This window comes from Prionailurus bengalensis, chromosome X, assembly GCF_016509475.1.
Source record: "Prionailurus bengalensis isolate Pbe53 chromosome X, Fcat_Pben_1.1_paternal_pri, whole genome shotgun sequence".
NCBI classification, from domain to species: domain Eukaryota; kingdom Metazoa; phylum Chordata; class Mammalia; order Carnivora; family Felidae; genus Prionailurus; species Prionailurus bengalensis.
This window is the reverse complement of record NC_057361.1, coordinates 27,737,187-27,754,100: the sequence shown is the minus strand read 5'-3', so window position 1 is coordinate 27,754,100 and position 16,914 is coordinate 27,737,187. Positions and strand designations below refer to the sequence as shown.

The 16,914-nt window shown below is 37.4% G+C and overlaps 1 protein-coding gene across 8 annotated transcripts in view; it reads left to right on the top strand.

Moving 5' to 3' along the window:
* The window catches only part of DMD (dystrophin), a 2,018,590-nt gene that overhangs the window by 1,183,426 nt on the left and 818,250 nt on the right, over positions 1-16,914 (top strand). The window lies entirely within an intron of this gene.

Below are 16,914 nucleotides of genomic sequence, written 5' to 3'. Positions count from 1 at the left end.
GGTACAACGGGTACATTGCCATACTGGAGTGCACTGGCATCACCTCAGTAGTTATAAGGACAAGAGGGAATTATCACTTGTGATTTAAGACCGATTTACTACTCCCGGCGAATTCTGCCACTGTCTCACATTACAAAATAAAAACTCCTGAGAACATATGTATAAATCAATTTTTAGAAGAGGATTTTTATCAGCAATGCATAACGGAGGAGGGAAAAAAAATTAAAACGTTCAGGAGCAGGTGCTCACTCCTTGGGTCTCATTTTATCCTCATAACAACACTACGTGGTAGGTGCTAGTGTTATTATTTGTGAAATCTTACAAATGAATGACAATCAAGTGATTTGCTCAAAGTCACATAACTGATAAAAACACAAACTGTTTTGCCTTCTGATGCCTCTGGACTTTGTATCTAATCACCCACCTACCATTCTGTGATAAAACACAAATTTCTCTTCGATTTAGATAACTAAGTAATAAATCCTTTAGTCCAATTTTTCTATATAAGGGACTATGTTCTCAAACAAGGCAGTAAATATCCGACTTTTAGAAGTTAGTTGTTTAGATGCACGCTAGGAAACAGTGAGAGCTACTACTGAAACACTTTTTTTAAGGTACATACTTTAGTACTTTACTATTGTTGTTACCTCTATTAAAAAGAAACGTGTTCTTGCATCATGGAAAATAGACAACAGATAGTTTTAGTAGAAGATGATGAGATTTGAATACGGTTATGATATTGTCATTCTTGCCCAATGACAAGAGAAGGCAAGCAAATGGATTGAGGAGCTGTGGTCAGTTACATCTTATCATCAGCTAGGGATTTGAGGATTTCTCCTCTAATAGCCGTGACTACAAACAAAGGTGTTAATTGTTTTGCCAATCGTGACGAGCATCACAAGTGATTCAATGGTGATTTTTGATAATGATTTCATAGCAAATATTATTTTAGATGTTTTCGCCTCATGCTACTTGGACATATACTCGTACAGGTGCGTGTTCTTCACCTTTACACACATACCTGTAGACACTCCATTTCTACCATAGTTAACAGTATTCAGTTTGTCTCACTGAGTATTTTTCTCTACACGAACATACATATAAGAATACTAAGTTTCAGTTCTGTGTCCACGTGAGCTTATTTTTAAATAATGCCACTTTTGTGAATTATTCTCATCGATAGAAATAATAGTAACTTATCACCATGTCTATTCTTTTACATTGTTTCTACCTCTTATGGTGATCTTCAAAATTAAAAGATTTCTAAATACTTAGAACATGAAATTATCATATGTCATTGGTTTTTACGGTATGCCATGTGGTTTGTTGATCTGTGATTATCCACATTATGACTTATTTCTACAAGAACTCAAATCATCCCACATTACTGTTGGCCTAGTGGATGTTGTATTGTTGAAGCAGCATCTCAGACGAGCATCAATCAATCTTCTATTTTTTTAATGTTTATTAATTTTTGAGAGAGAGAGAGAGAGGGAGAAAGAGAGAGAGAGAGGCAGAGAGAGTTGGAGACACAGAATCCAAAGCAGGGCCGGAACTCACGAACCACAAGACCATGACCTGAGCCAAATTCGGATGCTCAACCGACTGAGCCACCCAGGCGACCCAATCTGTGATGTTTTTAAGTTTATTTATTTTGAGAGAGAGAGAGAGCATGCTCACACAAGTGGGGGAGGAGCAGAGAGAGGGAGAGAGAATCCCAAGCACACTTTGCACTGTCCACCCAGAACGCAACACGGGGCTCCAGTTCATAAACTGTGAGTTCATGACTTGAGCCATAATCAAGAGTTGGTCACTTAACCAACTGAGCCACTCAGATGTCCCCAATCTTCTATTTTTATAGAAAAGAGTTAAAGGTCATATTTTCATTTCTGAAGATTGGCTAATATTATTTATTGAAAGATGCTAATTTAACACTTGCCCATCTGTATAGCACCTGGTCTGGCCACATAACCTCAAAAATACAAATATAAAAATAAAGCATCCCCCACCCTCTAGTATATATTTTGCCACCAAGTGCATCTGAAAGAAATTAGGGCCTTGTTTGTGTTTTTTCATCATGTTAATACAGGACCTTTCCATAAAAATAAATTACTTTTGAGCACGTTGGTTTGGACAACAAAAAGAGAACATCCATTTGATTGATAGCGGACAGAATTTTCATTAAGTTGAACAGCAACAGCACCACAATTGCATCACTCACCTTCCTGTTTCAAAGGAAAAACGAAAATTAGATGCTGTAAACTCTTCACAAATGTTTACTATGCATATTTTAACCATTAAATACATTATCAAGAATCATGTCAGCATGACATTATAATATAGTGACTTTACAGAAACATGTAATCTAATCTAGGAATGCTGTAGTCCTCCCTAAATCAGCTTCAAACATATTCAGGGCTGGTATTTCTCATTATTTTGGAATGAGAATTTTGTTTTCTTAAGAATGATGACGTGTAATTGAAAATGTAGACACTGTCCAAGTAGACCAAATAGTTGTTTAATAGGAAAACCAGTAACAAGTTTTTTCTCCCAAGAAAAAGAGCTATCATAATGAAACACTTGGTTTTTTTATTTTCAAAATTATTTCAGCATGTATGCAATTTGCCCAATTTTGTGTATTTTCTACTTTCCTTGTGTCTGCATCTCTCTGGAAAAACTAAGTACATGAATCAGAAAAGAGGCAGACTGAGGCCTGATTGACAAATATAAAATTATATATATTTAATGTATACACTGGGTGATATTGGAGATAAGTACGTATCCATGAAACTATCACTACAATCTATGCTTTGAACATATCCATCCTCTCCAATGTCTTATCTTTAACATGGGTATAACATAACTTTTGCTTATCTCATGAATGCCTATGGGTCCCAAATGAAATAATCATGGCACTTTATAAGTTATGTAAGAATAAGATGTTATCACAATAATATCATTGTAATAATTCTCTTAGTGTAGTATTAATAATATCTTGGCCTGTTGACACAGTCAGATTTTCTCTATGACAAATGCCATTCCTGGGTTGAACAACGGATCACACCAGGGCAGATGACGAGCTTGATACTTCAGTTGTTGCTGAGTCTAGAATGTATTGCAAATGTCACAGATTGACCTTCTGGCTTTTTTTTTTTTAAATAACTTTGTTTTCACATTGAGAACGTGATACTCGCTTTAAATGTAGAAAACAAAACCTTATTTATTGTTACTGATAAAACCCTCTCAAGTGCTTATTTAAAGGTGCAAATTGAGTTTTAGGTTTTATTGATGTATACACTTCTTTAATTCACGAAGGATTTGATTCTGTGCCTAACAAAATTTCAAACTACAAAGTGAAATAACAGAAAAAATGGAAGGTGGGGGATACAGACTAAAGTTTTATTTTAAGGCCAAGGAGAAGAAAAAGATCATAAATATGAAAAAAGAATGGTAGAGAGTGGGAGTTTTGAGAAACTGCCTCCATATCATGATGGTCTTTATTAGCCTTTTTGGGGGTGATGGGAAAACACAATTAGTGCTGTTTCCAGCTATTTCCTAAGGTACATTTGCTATAGTAATTCTGAGTTCCCCCCTAAAAGGCAGCATGTCCATAGGGCATCAAGTAAACTGGACCTGTGGAATTGTTAACAACCTTTCTTCCTTGATAGTTTCATGGTACACATTGATGTATTCAAAACGAATATGTAGAAAAATAGCATTAAAGAAAGCTATGAAATGACAATATTAGCAGAGCTTAATATTACTTGAGAAGTGATGAATTACTACTTCTGATGTTGGATGTATTTTGTTCACTATGCATGGCAATAGCCATAAGTAACTTTAATACTATCTACTTGAGCAAATAATGTAGTGAATTATATTTTACAGGTGCTGCTATCTTAGTAGATAAAATGAGATAACCTTACTTAAAAATACTGCAATTTGAATAATTAAAATACAGCACCAGGAAAGGCTATTTTGTCTGTCTTCTTACCCTTAAGTAATAAGTCTAAACAAAATATTTTGTTTGGGTTAGATTATATCCATTTATATTCCAAACGAATATAGCATTTCTTTCTGATTAAAAAAAAAAAGTATACCTTCTCATTGGAAAAACACATTTCAAATGATGAAAAAAAGGCATACAAATTACTAATAACCTCATTTCCCAGAGATCACACTTCACATTTTTGTGGATATTCATCTAGTCTAATTCTCACATGCCCTCCCCCCCACCTTTTTTTTTCTTCAGGAATCTCCCTGCTTTGTAGATTCTTGAGTGCTTCTGAGTCTTAGGTCCTCTTGTTCTCTTGTGCGAAGGAAACGCTTTTTTCTCCATGTCAGATACACAAAGTGGTTCACGCATCACATCATTGTCTCTGTTCATCATTAGTCAGAGGCCTTGGGACTTGTTCAGGTGGTAGGCAATTTGACGTGATGTTATTCCTTGTAAAACACAACAAAATACTTCCACGGTTACTTCATTTTAGGAACTGGGGACGGTTTTATTAACTGGAAAAGAAGTTATTTTAAGTTGCTCAGAAATCTGAGATGGAGTCTTCGTACTGCAAAAGAGATTACGCCACAAACTCAGGCACACGCGTCTCCCCTAAGAACCAGTTATCGTACAAACCCAAATTAGCTGACTCGGTTGTCTTTATTAACAAGTATTCTTTGGCTCCTCATCCAGAAATGCGCTTTAGCAGGAATAGATGGAAAGGAGTGCAGTCACTTCTTCCCATTTGTGCAAATTGGGATGACATTTGCCCATCTCCTGTGTGAACGGAGTTCCTCAAAGACCACTGACAGCAGGGTAGGACCGTATTGAGCAGGTTCTCTCATTTCCCTGGGATATAATTGGTCTGGGGCCAGAGATTTTAGCTCATTTAGAGCAGCAAGGTGCTCTCTTAAAATTCCCTCGCCTATTTTGGGCTTCATTTCCCTCGTACGGTTATGCCTTTTCCAGTCTGATGAACATTCTCCTTGACAGAGCAGACAGGCAGAGGGACTGAGCAGTTTTGCTTTCTGTGTCATCTCTATCCCTAACCTTCCGCCCTTCTGCCCCAGTCAGTGAACCTATGTCTTTCCGGTTCTTCTTTCTCCAGGAGGAAATGAAAAGGCCCTGGATGTGGTTTTTTAACATTGTATCAGGTCTCAATTCCAGGCTTGGCTTTTCCTCACTGTTTAAGTAGTTCTGTATTCTTTTTTAAGATTTGCCCTCAGTTATGTGTCTCTTATGGTATCTCATGTTCGTACATTTGTAGAATCTGAGCTCCTTTGAGGATCCCTGTGTTGTGGCATGCATCTGGTTAAATGACCCCCACCCTTTAAGAAAATACTTATTGGGATCACTTGCTATTTTCTTGTCAAAATTTTCTTTTTGAAAACCTCAAAGTCCTCTTGAGCCATTTTATCTCTTAGAATGTAAGATCATGGGATCACTATGTTCCCCCCCCTTAATCTAATAAACATACCACACCCCACACATGCGCGCACGCGCGTGCGCACACACACACACACACACACACACACACACACTTTACTAAAATACGGATGCCACTTTACTTGTCTTCTATATCGCCCAAATGAAACCTCTATAGCCTGACTAATCTTCTGAACCCTTTTAAGTTCTGTCTGCAGATTACTGAGGTTTGCCAATGAGGCTGTCTTAGTTCTTATCTTGCATAAGAAATATCTACAGGTACTGTGTGAAGTGAGAGAGAGCGAATTTAAATTTGTTGTATATCTTCATCGATAACATGGCTAGAATAGTGTTTGAGGAGAGAGAAGTACTTGAAAGTGACATGTTCTTATTAATAGAAGTAAAATATATCTAAGATGAAATAATATTTATTTGGGAGGGCAGGAAGAATTGATTCCTATAAAAAATTTGAACCTGTTGAATTTAGTTCTTTTCAAGCTGTCAGGGTATTTTGAGTAATATTGAGATTTTGCCATGTAATTTATTTCCCATGCTTTCTGGATCTGTATGACCGTAGCGAGCATGTAAAGAAGTATAGAAGGATGCCCCTGGAAACAAATAGATCGTGTGTTCAATTTAACTTCATCAATTTCTTCTACTCATAAAACCACGACCTCAATAACAAGAACATTCCCATCACCTCACGCCATCTTCCAGTAGATTCAACCCCCATAGGCACCTATTGTTTTCATTTCTATCACCATACTTTAGTCTTGTCTCCTATTGGTTTCATATAAATGGAATCATGCAGTATGTAGTATTTTGACCAACATAGTATTTTTGAGATTCATCCATGTTATGACACCAGTAGTTCATCCCTTTTTACTGCTGGCTCATTTTTTCACTGTAAAAATATGCTGTGATTCGTCTGTCTCCTACACATATAGTAAAAATGTCTTGATGGATAGTCAGGCGACTTTCAGTTTGGAGATACTTGGAATTAAGATGCTGTGAGTGTTTGTGGAAAAGTCTTTTTGTGAGTGTTTTCATTTCCCTGGGAATGGCTAGGTCAAGTGCTTAACTTCGTAAGATACTGCAAAAACAGTTTTCTCAAGTGGTTGTGTCATTTTACACTCTAACCGGTCATGTTGGAGAGCGCTGTTTCCCCTACATTCTCACCAACATTTGATTTTAGCAGTTCTTTTTAACTGTGCCATTTTACGGGATATAAAGTGGTTTCTTGTTGTGGTCTTAATCTGTGTCACCTTGATGGCTGACAGTATTGAACTTCTTTTCATGTACTGGCCATTCATGAACAGATGTCATGTCTGTTGAAGACAGTGCCCTTCTTTTGGGGTGAAAAGTAATATTATCTTTTTAATTTTTTTTTTCATTTTGGAGCGAGAGCGCACACATGTGGAAGTAATATTATTTTGAGGTTATTGGTATAATAGGCAAATTGGGAACGATAGAGACATTTTCCAACTTGGTTTCTTTTCCTTTTATTTTCTCTGAAGACTCTAGTGCAAAGCAGTGTTGCTGCTTGGGCTGCTTCCTGGCCATTCTGTCACTAACGTGGAGTGCTGAATATTTTGATTTTCTTTGACCAGCCACTGCAGATAGCCTTTTCAGAGCCATCAGCACTAATGTGTTGGTCAAAGCCTACTAGATATTTAAAAATAGAGAAATATAATTTAATCATCATTTTGACTATATGTATAATGCTCATTCATTTGGTCAACAAACTTTTATTGATTAACATGGTAGAAAACTCAAAAAAAGAAGACAGTGTCCCTGCGTTGAAGAAATTCAAAACCTTCCAATCAAAATAAAGATGTTTAGTTTTACAGAGGCTATGAAAAACATCCTAAACTAGACATAATGGATCTGCAGTAGGATTTTACAGGATAATTTCTTGTTGAAAATTTATTTTGTGAGAGACATGGTATTTGGAGTTTTTATCTCCTTTACATACGTGTTTAAGGCACTGCCATGTAGCACATGCTTTGCTAAGAACTAGAAGGAGAGAAAAACAGTGATTCCTGCCCTACACCTCCATGGTGTACTGGATTGGAGTGAGAGGAAAACGCAAGTAGAAATGAGGGCATTAGTGATGGAGAGAGCATGGACGAGGTCTGCAGAAAGCCAGGGTATCGCTCTGAGTTGTCAAGTTGTGCTGCAGCCATGGATAAGGAATTAGAGAGTCACTTTGAGAACCTTAGGAAAGTTGCTTCCAGGAATGTTGTGAGGTTCCAAAGTTCATCTAAGCTGTTTGGGCTTCACGAGGCAGGTGCCGAAGATCTTGATGAAGATCTCAGCAGGAAATCACCCCCAGAGCTGTCCATCAGAAGAATTAATCTGCAAGGAATATGTAGCGTATTTTGGAGTGTGAAGGGTCAAGGGAAATCAGTTCAGAGGATGTGTTACTAACATAGGTGAAATATGGTGAACAACCTGTCTCGAGGGAAAACAATGGTGGACTTAACTGGTCAAGAGGTACAGCATTCGGGACCATTAGAACTTGGACTGGGGGAAAGAAAGAAAGGGATAAAACAACAGATGAACCCGTGGTGGGAGTGTGCGTGGGTAAGTGGGAGAAGATAGATGTCATTCCAATAAATAATGAAGTCAACAAGAGAAACTCATTTCAGAATTATGTGAGTTTGCTTGAAAATGTTTTCTTTGAAGTTTAAATGACATGAAAATGCGAGGTAATGGCATGAAATGCGAGAATGCGAGGTAATAGTTGAGACGGAGGCTTCGATAGAGACAACAAAATTTAGGAAACATTAACATTTGATAAGAGAATCTTTTCCTCTACACAAATTAGATTTGTGAGGAAGTCAAAATCACTATAGTTGTTTTTCACCTCTTTTTTTTAACTGTCCCTGATCTTTTAGGTAAGCACATGGGTAATTCTGGAATTTTTAACAGGCGACATCCTTAAGTTCCCTGGCTCTTTTATTCTTAGGTTGCTCTGGTTTGTATATAGTTCGGTAAGAAACAAGTTGTTGACATTGTGCAAGTATGTTAATAATAGAACCGATTCTTGTGCCTGATTTCTCTGATTTCCAGAGGATGTGCTCAGTCAATAAGAGATGCACCGATGTGTTTCACCATCTCCCCTTCTCATCTCATTCCGTAAAGAACAAGAGCAGTACCCTATAATAGATAATGAGTTGGAAAATAAGCAAGCCAACCTCAAAAATTAAGGCTTAAAAAAAGTGACTTGTTTTTAATGCCTGTATCACTTGATGAGAGGGACATAGAAGGCTTAGTGATGCCCAACATGTGCTTAGAGGTGGATTGTTAGTTGATGTCTTGGGGTTCCATAACCTGAGCTACATGCTTAAAATCAATTAATTGATATGAGACCCAGAGATCTGTTTTTATCCCTCTTTATTTTATTTCTGGGCTTTTCCATGCTCGAGAGTATGAAAGACTAAACCTTACCTTGATAACTTGTTATTTGTGGTAAGAGAGGCGACTTGGGTAAAACAGTTATTTTTAAATGTCTCTTTTCCCTACCAGGGTGTTGTATATACATTTCACAATTTTACTTTTGAACCTTTCTCAAGTGGGAAACCATGAAAGAGTACGGTAATATCTTGCCTAGTCTTACACTCAGTTTATCAACGAATATCTCTTGAGCAAGTATTAAGGTAAGCAATGCCCAGCACCGTGTCTGGTAATATAACGAATGAAGAAAACTGTTTTGAGTCTTGTATAGTCTTAATTACTACCATGTTTATGTTCCTTTTCCCACCTTCCCACACACAGATACAGACATGTGTACACATATCATCGTACTCCGAATCACACGATTGATCTTATTCACATAGCATCTCCATAGCTGTGTTGTTATACACCATTGTATATAGTTATTTACTAACTCTGCTCTCCTCCGTTAAATCGAGTAATGGCAGGAAAAGACAAGATTATCTATCGCTGTAGAAGCATCAGACACAGAGTAGTTACCTAAGTATTTGTTGAAGTGAATCATAGTGAAGGTAATACTTACTCGCATTGAACAGTGTGCCTACATTAAACAATCACTTAGAGATTATGCCACAGCTAAGGAACATAAACTTCCTCTGAGGACAGAAGGGAGTCTCTGAAGGGAAAGGTTTAATTTCTGATTTCTTAAATAGCAACATGAATATATTTTTAAATCATCTCTGCCCATTGATTTTCAGCAACGGATGGGTAGAACTTAGGATGGGTAGCTAAAAGCAACTTCATGAGAACAATACTCTTATTTTTTTCAGATGTTATAGGGAATCTGAACTTTGCACATAATGTGAATCGTGAGATAGCCTGACGGATCTCTTTGCCAGCAAATGAAAGTAAAATGGAGCAGTCTCCAGATATAGCAAGGGTCAATAATGACATTACTCCTCTCACTTTCCTATGTAGCAGTTGTCAGGCACATGTTCAGAAAGTCCCCAAATAGGTTTGAATTATGAATTCTAACTTTGAAGTTACTGTTTTCCATGAAAATGGGGAATCCAACCACATTCAGAGCCATACCCACGTGACAAATCTTAGACTTCGCTCATCCGATGTTGATCTCAGTTATATTTTCAAACCTAATTTTCCCTGTCGGGTTCAGTCCAGTATGCTCAACTGCTTGGTTGCTAACCTTGCCTTCCCTCACATCCTTAGTGAATGGCTAAATCCTATTTACCTCCCAAATGAATGACTCATAAGCACGGCAAGAGCCAATAGGAAACTACAACTTTCCAAAGCCAATGAGATTGGACTTGTAATCAAGTATTTTCAGTTCTTACTTCCATTTACACGTCATCTTGCTTTAAAAAAAAAAACCAGTTATGTTGCTTTTTTTGTACACTCACTACACTTTTTATTCCACCACATGTCTTTTGAATCAATATTTGGGTGGCTCCAAACTGATAAGACCTCTAGAAAGAAGGAATTTTAAAATGACCTGTGTCTTCTTTCAAGTTCTTCTGCCTCAGAGCAAGTATCTTCTGGTCACATGCCGTATGTTTCATGATGAAATATGTCACATGTTTTTACAAGTACCCTAATAATTCTTTAGAGAGAAATTTATGGCTGAAGTCATATGTTCTCTTACCAGGATCTCTTATTAAGAGCGCAAGCATGTTCTCTGTATTTAAGAGTCTGGGTTTTTTTTTTTTTCATCTTTTTTTCTTTGTTCTTTTCTTAAATCCCACATATATATGAAATAATAGGGCATTTGTTTTTCTCTGACTCATTTAACTTAGCATAATACCCTGTAGATACATGCATGTTGTGGCAAATGGCAAGAGCTCACTGCTTTTTTATGGCTGAGTAATATTCCATTGTATATATGTACCACATCTTCTTTATCCATTTATCTCTGGATAGATGCTTGGAAGAGAGGTGAGTGGTGGGAATGGGTGAAATAGATAATGGCGATTAATAGTATACTAAATCATAATGAGCATTAAGTAATATATAGAGTGGCTGAATCCTTGTATTATACACCTGAACCTAATATAAAACTGTATGTTAATTTTCCTTCAGTTTAAAAAAAAAAAGAGCAGATATGGTCATAGAGAAGAACCTCCTTTTGATCAGAGAAAGGTATATTTGTTTTCATAAAAACCTATGTAAATAGAGACAAAGGACAACTCTTAAATATTCCCAGCTAGTTCTCCTGAAGTTCTAATGAATGATTTAGAAGCCAAGAAGGATTGACTAAATCTGTGAACCTAAAGAGGCCTGTCATTGATTTTTAACTAAGTGAAACCTATTAACTTTGCAAAGTTGTGTGCTTTATAACAGTTTTCTTTAAAACAAGGACCACTAATTCAAATGCCTTCAGAGAGTGGAATGTATTCATGCCCCACCCAAACTTATTAAATTTCTAATGCCAAATCATGTCTGAGGATGGGTTTAACTTGCAGTCTTTAATATCAGAGCCCCAAAGGCAGAGATTTAACATATGTACTTTTTTTTTTCCTATGGAATCTCTGCTTGAAATTAAGGAATGTATGTTTTGGGGATTTTCTGCCCAGGGCATTATTTCTTGGGAAAGAAAGAAAGAAAACAGAAAGCCTGACATAAACTTTCAAAGCATGTAGTACTTAAAGCACTTTGATGCATCCATTTGGTATCCACATTAATAGCACTGCTAATGATGACTGTATATATCACTGATGTCGATGAGATAAACACATCCAAAGGAAATTTCATTGTAATTTGATATTAGGTAAATGTCCCATTAAAATAGATCGCTACTGTACATAATTTTCCTCTAGTTCATTGGCAGGACATTTGCTTTGGAATAGACTGGAAAGGAACAGTCTAATTCTAGTTTTAAAAGGAATTCTCATTATTATAGCCACCATTATCAGGAGCAGTTAGGGAAGTGTACCTGTACCAACAAGCATATCTAGTATCATACCACCCAGGAAAAAGAGAATATGAGATAAAATTTAACAGCCATCCCCTTCCTGCCTCCAATTCCTGCAACAAACTAACAAAAACATGCAGATGGTTCTAGCATTATTATTAGTCAGACATGATACATGTTTACTGAAATGCAAAATAAAATTAGACCGGGAGAAAGAATAGGATAAAAAGGTGCATTTTGTGTCTGGTCGATCATTTGTTAAGGTCGTTCCTCTTTGGTTTGACTTACGTTGCAAATTAGTAATAAAAGGCCTGTAAGGTACTTAGGTAAAAGTTGAATCTGAGATACGGCTCAAACTTAGATTCATATTTTATGGTCAAAAGAAGAAAACATTATTTCACTATGACTTAATTATCAACTATAAAGTCTCATAGAGACATAAATGCTACCAATGAATGATGCTACATAGAAATATTTAATAAATACATATTGGAGAGACACGTAGCTCTCTCTGGGCTCTTAACGGGTCCAGCAGAAGAGGGAACATTTAATCTGAGCATTACAGATGAATAATGACTTTGCCCTGCAAAACTTGGGAGCATCTATATATAAGTAGAAAGTTGTTCAGTTTTACTGGGAGTTGGACCTAAGGTAGACAGTGGGAAACATCAGGCGAGCGGGGGAAAAGAGGCAGCAGAGGCCCTTTCGGCCTCAGTAAGCTAGTGTTTGGACTTGATCTTGTAGTTAGTAAGTAGGCATCTTTCTTGACATCCTCATTCTAGGTACCCAACCTGGGCCTTGCTCCTTGCCTCCTACAGCTTTCATTCTTTATTCAAAAATTGCCATTTCTCTACACCACGCTTCTGTTTTTTCATTCCTTTTTAATAGGTACCATTTCTCTAGTCTTGCCTTTCCCTCTTTTAACTCCTGCATTTCCCAGATTTCAGCTATCTTTTAGTCCTTGTCCCTGTCATCATGAGATCTTCTCACAGGGGCATCAGGTCTTCTGCCAGGATGGCATCACCAGTCCACCGACGGGCTAGGTTGCACGTGTACTGTTGCTGAACCTCCTGTATGTTTTCGGTATTTGCCCATTCATGTTGCTTTCTTACAAAAATTCATCATCCGATACAAGGTGAAAGGTATTGTCTGAAGCTTATTAAAACCCCTAAAAGCAGTGGCGACTATATACTCGAAGAATTAACATGAGAGGCAAACTCATTTAATTTATCTCTGAGAAAAGGACCTGAAACTGTTTTTCAGACTCTTGCTTGAATTCTAGGAACTGACAAAGAGAAAGAGTGGTCATGGTCTTAAGCAGGACAGAAAGAGTAAAGCAAGTAGGTAAAAGGTAATACATCATATTACTATGAAATTGTGCAGTATAATTCTGTCCAGCCATTTCACAAGTGTTCATAATGATCACATTCTTACGTATTTTCACTTGACCAGTGAATGAACAGAGTCAATGATTAATCTGTCTCAAAGGAAATCTTGAGCAAAATTACAATTAAATCACAGAATTGCACTCTGGACACATCAACGTGTTCAATGAAAATTTGGTTTTCTTTCTTCTGTTTCCCTCGGTCTTGATCTTTTCTCCCAATCACTTTTTTATCTCTTCTGTTTTCCTATTCTGCCGAGTTTGTGATATTTTGCCAATTCTTTATCTCCTATGTAGCTTGTCCAATTTGTCATTGTACGATTTCCCCTAACTGCTCCAAAGCTTATTCTTTTTTCTTTATTGGTCATATTTTATGTTCCATTTGTTGTGCTTTCATACAGTTTTGAATAGTTTGGCAAGCATACTTTTTTTTTTTAATTTATGCAATGTTTTCATATCAAATGTACTGGCTTCTTTTGCCTCGTATTCTTTGTTCTATAAAAATGTAGCAGTTCCTTCCTTATCTATAATTTCTCTTCCTTTCCCTCAATTGGACCAGACTTGAAGGACTTAAGTGTATATGTCATTTTCTATAATTTAGGAACATTTCTCAATTTAAAAAGCATACAAGAAGTTGAGGATAATGGTGGTAACTCTAAAGCATGTCTCTCCTGTTCACTTGCCCCTTCAACGTGTCTCTTGCCTACTCTCTCTTTAATAGTAAATCTATTTTGTACTCCTTTGTCCCCTTACCTCTAGAGATTCTGATTGAGTCACCTTACGGTGGAATTCTGGGCTTTTATATTTTGAAAAAGTTCCCTCGGGAAGTCTGATACGGAATCCTTATTAAGAATGATGCTTTCATATCAGAATCAAAACACAATAAGCTTTCTAACTGTGATGAATAATCCAATAGATTTAATTATGATTTCTTTCTGTCCCAAACTAAAACTAGATGTTAATTGCCAGAGAAATAGATAAGGATGCCTGTGACAACAGAACATTAGTATGATATCAAAGCTTGGAAATTTCGCTGGTAGTGAATAATTTAGTGCTTAAAATATTTAGAAGCTGTAGAATTAAAATTAATTTGTTTTTCCCTAAGTGAATAAAGTCGATTGAGGTTTTACATTTACTTTGTTAAATCAAATTTTATCTTCTTTGGGCTCAGAGGCTAACTGTAAACCAGCATGTACCGATTTTTACTTCCTGTTTCCATCCATTATCTGTCTTGGGCTTTATTACTGAAAACCGTCCTCCCGCAGATCAGACCCTGTAAATACCTCTCCTGATTACAAAATCTTCTCACACAAATGCAACGGACTATTTAATGAGCTATTCTTTCACAAAATTAAAAAACCTGAAGGCTCTGATTTGGGACTCTATGTAAATGAGATTTAGATCTAACAATTTTAAATTATTGCTTTATTCTTAGCTATTCAATTCTATCTCTTATCTGGGAAATAGAAACAGTAAAACCCTTGTTGATTCTACAATTGGGTTGTAAAAGTCACTGTAGCCACCAGCCATGGAGTAGAAGGGCCACGTTATAAGCCACCATCAGGAATTCTTTGATTACTTAACCACGATTCGGAAGGCATTTAGTCTATCATCTTACTACTCACTGTGGTATTCCTGGACCGGGAGCATTGACATCCCTGTGAAGCTTGTCAGAAGTAGAGAATTCGAGGCCCTCCACGGGCCCACTGAACCAGAATCGGCAGCTTAACAAGTTCTCTAGGAGATTCTCGTGCACTTGAAAGTCTGAGACATACTGCCAAGGCGCACATCTAATAGGTATGCCACGCATTTTGTCAAAGTGTTACTAATACATAGGGGCATTGGACACCACTGAAGGTACAAATGAGAGTCTTAATCTTTCTCCTGTACTTCCCTGATTTCTGCCTTCTAGGCAAAAAATTCCCATTTCAGTAGTTGTACGTGATTGTCAGATCCATCCAGTTCCCAAATCCTGTAGATTCTGCCTTCACAGTGGATTAGGCTTATCCTTTACCTTCGAGTGCATCATCACAAGTCTAATTTTACCCAACTACCAGTCTCCCAGAATCCTGTCCTCGTATTTTATCTGCATCCCTGTCTTAGCATTAGCCTCAACTCTGCCTCAGAATTACCCAGAAACACAGCTCTAGCTCGGACACTCCTGTACTTAAAACTGAAGTTATTTTCTGTTGCCATTCAAAGAATTGCAAACCCCTCAAGGAAAAACCAAGTCCTCTCTGCCTAGGCCCGAGATACGCCCAGGACTGCCCCTCTCTCTGAAGTCCTACTCTCATACAGTGACGCTAAGCCCAGAAACATAGTCCTGATCAAATCGTGGAGATTGCACATCGTAGGCCTTGCCTTGTGCTTTTCCCTTGCCCCCCTGACCCTCCATGTTTCTCAAATATACCCATTCTTTACATTTCACAGTCCTCCAGAAGAATCTCCTCCTCACCCTTCCACCAAGACCTTCTCTCTTCTGGTACGTCTTTTATGAGCCTCTTGCTTTCTCTATTGTATGTAGTACAACAAATCATCCTTCACAACTGTGTCTACCCTCATCAGCGAGATTAAATACTGACCAAAACCTAGAATATTGTACTAACGTCTTTGAATCTCTAGGAGGCCCAACTACTGTATTAATACTAATGATACCATGGCAGTGATGAAGCCGAACATTTCCCTTCCTACTTTCCTCCCCCAGTTCCTTCATTTATAGATGCATTCATTCACTCAACAAGTACTCGCTGAAACCTCCCATGCGCCAGCTATTGTACTAAGCATTAGGGACACAATCATGAATCGGACACAATCTGTGACTTCCGTGAAAGGATGGTATAATAGGAATATAGGTATAATTTGTTACGAATGAGTGTATCTCTTACTAAGCAAGTAACAGTGAGTGTCGTGTGCGACACTGATATGAATGGATAGTGAAGAGTGAGATGTAAGTAATGGTGCAAAAGCAACTAATTGCAAGCAAACATCACATGTTTACTAGAGCATATCTTATGTACATTTCAGAGAGTACGGGGCTGCCTGGATGGCTCAGTCAGTTGAGCGTCTGACTTCAGCTCAGGTCATGGTCTCACTGCTCGTGAGTTCGAGCCCCATGTCGGGGCTCTGTGCTAACAGCTCGGAGCCTGGAGCCTGCTTCAGAGTCTGCCCAGAGTCTGGTTTTTCTCTCTCTCTGCCCCTCCCCTGCTCACACTCTGTCTCTCTTTCACTCTCTAAAAAATAAATAAACATTAAACATTTTTTTTAAAAAAAGAGAGTATGGTGAGGAAAGCATATGAATAGTTCCATAACTACACTATTTTATATTCATTTGAGGCACCATATCCTTGGAATAATGGCCTTGTCATTTTTTGCTGATTTATTGAGTCTTTTAACTGTTCAAGTTATACTACCAGAAATTTTTGTATTCAAAATAATACAGAAAAGTAGAAAAAACGGTTTTTGTGTGTGTGGAATAAAACTTAGGAAGATTTGACCCAGTCTCAGAAGACATGCATTCATTCATTTATTCCACAAGTGTGAACTCCGGTTTACTATGTCCTTGGTATTGGCTCAAAAGACAGGGAAATATGAGTATTGTTAGATAATGTGGATCACATATTTCAGGAACATGTTCTGCATACTGACTTTCTGCTATCCGTGTGTAAGGATTTTTGAGTTCTTTCTATGTAAACATGGTAGAGATCTCAAGTTCTCAGACTATTTCATTTTCGAACCTTCAGATTT